This window comes from Eptesicus fuscus, chromosome 12 (genome assembly GCF_027574615.1).
Source record: "Eptesicus fuscus isolate TK198812 chromosome 12, DD_ASM_mEF_20220401, whole genome shotgun sequence".
Lineage (NCBI taxonomy): Eukaryota > Metazoa > Chordata > Mammalia > Chiroptera > Vespertilionidae > Eptesicus > Eptesicus fuscus.
In genome coordinates this window covers 31,112,287-31,118,793 of record NC_072484.1, presented here as the reverse complement: position 1 = coordinate 31,118,793, position 6,507 = coordinate 31,112,287, and positions in this window count along the sequence as shown.

The window sequence follows — 6,507 nt, the reverse complement described above, 5'->3', positions numbered from 1 at the left end:
CCTTTCTTGCCTCCAGCTCAGGCCCGAAAAGCAGTTCTCTCCCCCTTTCCTGTGGAGAACTCAGAACACAAAGCTTGGGTGCCTGCAAGCCCCTGTGATGCCATCACGGGCACAGCCGTGTGGTGCTGTAGCATATAGGCGGAACATCTGGTTCACATTTTGACTGCATCACTTAGGAGCAATTGTGCAACCTTGCTGTGCCTTACTTTTTATACTTTAATAATGAGAGTCCTAATTTCTTTTTATTTCAAATATTTAATGAAACATACTGCCAAGATGAAAGAGCAGGGGTTTTGTGCAAGCTGGTTACAGATCCATTTCCTAAGTTATTTGCTGATGAACTATTATCCGCCGTTTGCATTGACCGTTCTTCTGTCCTACCTTAAATCCCCGATCATAATTCATACTCCAAGTCTGTTTTAAACATAGAATCTAATATAGATATTAAATATTTTTTTAACTTTGAAGAACTTTAGTGAAAATAGTACACAAAAGTTATTTTTAAATTAGCTTTTAGGTTATCAGTGTTATACACCCACCTACTTTAAAGAGTTAAATGATTCTATGAAACTTCATAATAGCTTCTACCTTAAAGAGTTGTGGGATTAAATGAGATAATACTGTCCACTTTGTCTGTTAAAATCACAAAAACAGTCCCTGTCTCCCACCGGCTCACACACACACCTTCTGTATTGCAGGGGCCTGAAGTCTGACATTTCCCAGAATGACTTGCCCACTGGGTTCTGGGTAAAATTCAGCCAACAGGAGGCAGCAGAGGCACATTATTGCTTCTCCAACAGCAATGACAGAACCCGGAGTTTCAGGGTTCAGCTTTGCAGTCACCTCCGCAGGTTTTGAACGCTGCCTTTGGACAGGAGGGCAGCTGTGGTCATTGCCGGTGCTTTCCTGCCGTCCTTGCAACTTCCAGACTCCCTGAAAGCTGCCTGCAGCCTAATCTTTACATCCCAACCCACCCAGTGGTTTTGTAAGCGCCACATTTTTTCATGTTAAAGCCTTCCTGCTGGATGTGGAGTGGCCAGGGCTCTCACTCATGGCTTATAGGGGTATGAGATGGTACCGCCACTTTGGAAATCCACTTGTAAGAATTTACCCAAGACTAATGAGAACATATGTCCACACCAAGACCTGTATATGAATATTTATAGTAGCATTAATCATAATCACCCCAAACTGGAAATAACACAAGTGTCCATCAAGAAGGGAATGGATAAACTGATACATTCATACAATGGAATATTACTCGGGAATGAAAAGGAAGGAACTGATACAACAACATAGATGAACCTCAGACATAATGATGAGTGAAAAAATGCAGGCACGAAGAGTATTTTAAGTGTTAGCCATGGAGGGATAACAACCTCTCTTCAAGAAAGAAACTGCCAATCAGCTACGCGGAGTAAATGTCGCCAGCAACCTCCAGCTGTAGCACCTTTGGAATAATGCTCAGGCCATGCTCTTCACAGCAGCCCACCCAGTGATGGGCACAGAGCGGGTACAGAGGGACGCCTCGCCACTTCTGCCCGACATGGGAGTCTGTGAGGCTTTGTTCTGGGGCTCCGTGTTGGGCTGGCTGAGACTTTCTCACAACTGCACTGAAGCCTGAGGCCCCTCCTTTCCAATTCTCATTGTTCCCCTTTTTTCCCAGGTGTCAGACCTGCATCATAGTGTGAAAGTCCTCCCCACCTACTCCTGTTCTGCACCCCCTTTTTGGTTTTAATTTTTCCCTTTTTTTGTTAAATTTATTGGGGTGCCCCCCCTTTTTTTTAAACAAGCCTTATCTGTTATAATTCTCTAGCATACTAACTGTATTCTGAGATCGCTTCCCAGGGTCCCAGACCAACAGATACATTTCATTTTTGTGAACTTTCAAGAGGCTAAATTAACCAATAGAGACAGAAAGCAGACCAGTAGTTACCTGCACCAGAGGTCGGGGACATTGGCTGCAGAGACGTCTGAGGAAACTTTTGAAGCAATGTCAATGTTCTGCATCTTGATGGTCATGGTGACACTGGTGTATACATTTGCCAAAACTTACTGAAGTGTACAATTAAACTTGTGGTTTTATTGTATGCAAATTACATATCAATAAAGATGACATTTTAAAAATCTCTACCTTCCGGAAATATCTAGAGTGCCTGATAGTTACAGGACTGTGTACATTTGTCAAAATAGAATTATACATGAAAAGGGGGGATTTGTACTCTATATAAGTTATACCTTCATGAAAAAAGAATGAATCAGGAAAATAATTTCTATTTATTACTATGTGACTATTATTTTAAAGAATTTTGTCATATAGATGGGGGATCCATTGAAGGACCCACACTTCCTGTTTCAAACTTTATTGTAAAGTTACAGTAATCAAAAGAATGTGGTACTAGAATAAAGGTAGGTATATAGACCAAAGAAACAGAATATAGAGTCCAGAAATGAACTCTTTCATATATGGTCGAGTGATTTTTGACAAGGGTGCCAAGACCATTCATCCTTGGGGAAATGACAGTCTTTATAACAAGTGGTTCTAGGAAAACTGAATATCCACATGCAAAAGATAAAGATGAACCCCTACCTCATACTACACACAAACATTAACTCAAAATGAGTCAAAGTTCTAAATATAAGACCTAAAACGATAAAAGTATCAGAAGAAAACGTAAGGTAAAATCTTCCTGACATTGGATTTGACAATGATTTCCTGAATCCAACATCAAAAGCACAGGCAACAAATGAAAAAAATAAACAAATTTAACTTCATGAAAATGAAAAGCTTTTGTACATTCAAAGACACTATAAACAGAGTAAAAAGGCAACCCACAGAATGAGAAAATATATTTGCAAGTCATATATCTGATAAGGGATTAATATCCAGGATATATAGAGAACTCTTAAAATTTTCACCAAAAATTTTCAAAATCTATATGTGGAACACTACAAAACTCTGGTGAAAGAAATCAAAGAAGAATTAACTAAAAGGAGAGAGATTCCATGTTCATGAGTAGTAAGACTCAATATCGTTAAGATGTCAGGATTTCCAAACTTGATCAATAGATTCAATGTAACCCCAACCAGAATCTCAACCAATTGTTTTATGGAAATTGATGAATTTATTCTAATATTTATGTGGAGAGGCAAAAGACCCAGAAGGGCAACACTACATTGAAGAAGTTGAAGGATTGATATTATCCAACTTTAAAACCTACTATAGAGCTACAGTATTCAAGACACTGTAGCCCAACCAGTGTGGCTCAGTGGTTGAGTGTCGACCCATGAACCAAGAGGTCACTGGTTCCATTCCTGGTCAGGGCACATGCCCAGGGTTGTGGGCTCAATCCCCAGTGGGGGGCCTGCACGAGGCACCTGATCAATTATGTTTCTCTCTCATTCATGTTTCTATCTCTCTATCCCTCTTCCTTCATTTCTCTCTAAAAATCAATAAAACATGGTTAAGATATTTTTAAAAGACAGTGTAGCCCTAGCCAGTTTGGCTCAGTGGATAGTGCATCAGCCTGCGGACTGAAGGGTCCCGGATTGAATTCTGGTCAAGGGCATATGCCTGGGTTGCGGGCTCAGTCTCCAGTAAAGGGCATGCAAGAGGCAGCAGATGTTTTTCTTTTTCTCTCTCCCTCTCCCTTCCTCTCTGAAATCAATAAAAATATATTTTTAAAAAAGACAGTATAGTATTGGCGATGGTGTGAACAAATAGATCAGTGGAACAGAATAGAGACCTTAGAAACAGACCCAAATAAATATGGTCAATTTATTTCACAAAGGCAATATAATGGAAAAATTGTATTCTTTTCAACAAATGGTGCTGAAATGGGCATCTGCATGAAAAAAAAAATGAAGAAAACAGAATCTAGACACAGACTTTACATCCTTCACAAAAATTAGCCCAAAATGAATCATAGAACTCCTAAAAGATAACATAAGAGAAAATGTAGATGACCTGAGGTTTGGCAATGATTTTTTAGATACAACATCAAAGGCACGATTCATGAAAGAAAGAATCAGTAAGCTAGACTTCATTAAAATTTTTAAATTCTCCTCTGCAAAAGACATTGTCAAGAGAATAAAATGACAAACCACGGTCTGAGAGAAGATATTTTCAAATGACATCTGATAAAGGACATTAATCCAAAATATATAAAAAATTCTTAACAATAATAAGAGTTGTTCAGCAATAAGAAAACAAATAACCCAATTAAAACTTGGGTCAAAGACCAAAGAAAATATACAAAGGGCAAATCATATAAAAAGATGCCCCACATCATACATCATCAGGGAAATGCAAACTAAAACAATGAGATACCACTACACACCTATTAGAATGGCCAAAATCCAGAACATTGACAACATGAAACGCTGGTGAGGATGTCGAGCAACAGAAACTCTCATTCATTGTTGGTGGAAAGGCAAAATGGTACAGACACTTTGGAAGACAGTTTGGCAGTTTCTTACAAAACTAAACATACTCTTTCCATGCAATCCAGCAATTACACTCTTGGTATTTACCCAAAGGAGTTGGAAATTTACGTTCACATTTAAAAAACTGCACATGTATGTTTATAGCAACTTTATTCATAATTGTCAAAACTTGGAAGCAACCAAGATGCTCTTCAGTAGGTGAAAGGATAAGTAAACTGGCTCATCCATTCAATGGAATGTTATCCAACACTAAAAAAAAAAAAAAATTAAAATGCTGCCATGAAAACACAAGGAAGACTCTTAAATGCATATTACTAAGTAAAAGAAGACAGTCTGAAAAGACTACATACTGTATGATTCCAACCATATGCTATTTTGGAAAAGACAAAACTATGGAGACATAGTTTGCAAGATGAAAAGATCAGTGGCTGTCTGAGGTTAGGAGTAGGGAGGGCCAAGTAGGCAGAGCACAGAGGAGTAGGGCACTCTGTATAAAACTGTAATGGAAATATGTCATTACACACTTGTCCAAATCCACAGAATGTACAACACCAAGAGTGAACCCTAATGTAAACTATGAACTATGCTGATAGTGATGTGTCGATGTAGATTCACCAGTTATAACAAATGCACCACTCCGTGGGGGAATGTTGGTAAAAGGGAGAAGCTATTCATGTGTGGAGACATGGGCATATGGGAAATCTCTGTGTCTTCCACTCAATTTTATTGTGAATCCGAAACTGCTCTAAAAAAATAATGGCTATTTAAAACACAACCTAATTCAAAAATGGGCAAAGGACTTGAATAGGAATTTCTTCAAAAAAGATATAGAAATAGCCAAAGAGCACATGAATTGATGCTCAAAATCACTAATCATTGGGGAAATGCAAAACCACAGTGAGATACCACCTCATACCCATTAGGATGGCCACTGTAAAAACAAAACAAAACAACAACAAAACAGGAAATAGCAAGTGTTGGCAAGGATGTGGAGAAAAGGGAACACTTGTACAGTTGGTGGGAATGTAAATGTTACAGCCATCGAAGAAAACACTATGGAGGTAGCTCAAAAAATTAAAAATGGAATTATGATTGATCAGTTACTAGTATTCTATTTCTGGGTATATACCCAAAGTAATTGAAATCAGGGTCTTAAGCAGATATTTGTACTCCCATGTTCATAGCAGCATTATTCACAATGACCAAAAGGTGGAAGCAACCCAAGTGTCCATCAACAGATGAGTGGATAAGCAAAATGTGATAGATATAGATAGAAGTATTCCATTGTGCATATGTTAATGTGGCTAGATATAGACATAGACTATGAAATATTACTATAATATTCTGGCACGTGCTACAACATAGATGAACCTTGAAGGCATTATTTTAAGTGATATAAGCCAGTCACAAAAAGACAAACCCAGTGTGATTCCACTTATATGAGGTACCTAGAATAGTTAAATCCTTAGCGACAGAAGTAGAATGGTAGTTGCCAGGGATTGGGAGGAGGGAAGAATGGGGAATTGTTGTTTACTGGGCACAGAGATTCAGTTTTGCAAGATGAAAAGAGTTCTGAAAATAATGGTGGAAGTGAATGCACAACAATGTGAATGGACTTAATACTACTGAACTATACCCTTTTAAACAGTTAAGACAGTTAAATTTTATATTATGTGTATTTTACCACAAAAAAAAATCTTTCAAAAAAACGAATAGAGTGATATTAGTTATATTTTTAAAAAATAAGAGTTCTCTCTTCCAGATGTCAAATATGCTGGGCACCCCACTGAAAAGGGGAATAGGAGGTCTTGGGTTTCAGTTAGTGCTGAGCAGTACTAATCATGGAGAGCTTCCTTGAGGAGGTGAGGTGGTTGGGCTTATGCTAGGCATAAGGAACAGAAGAAGGATTCCAGTGGTGAATGATTCTACCTCCGGGTCCACATGGGACCTGCCCCTTAGCTCACCTCTACAGTTTCCAGGGAGACGGTTTCCAGAGAACTTGGAATACTCACATTGCTGTCACTTGGCAACCAGGAACTGGTGGCTGCAGCCACCTGCCAC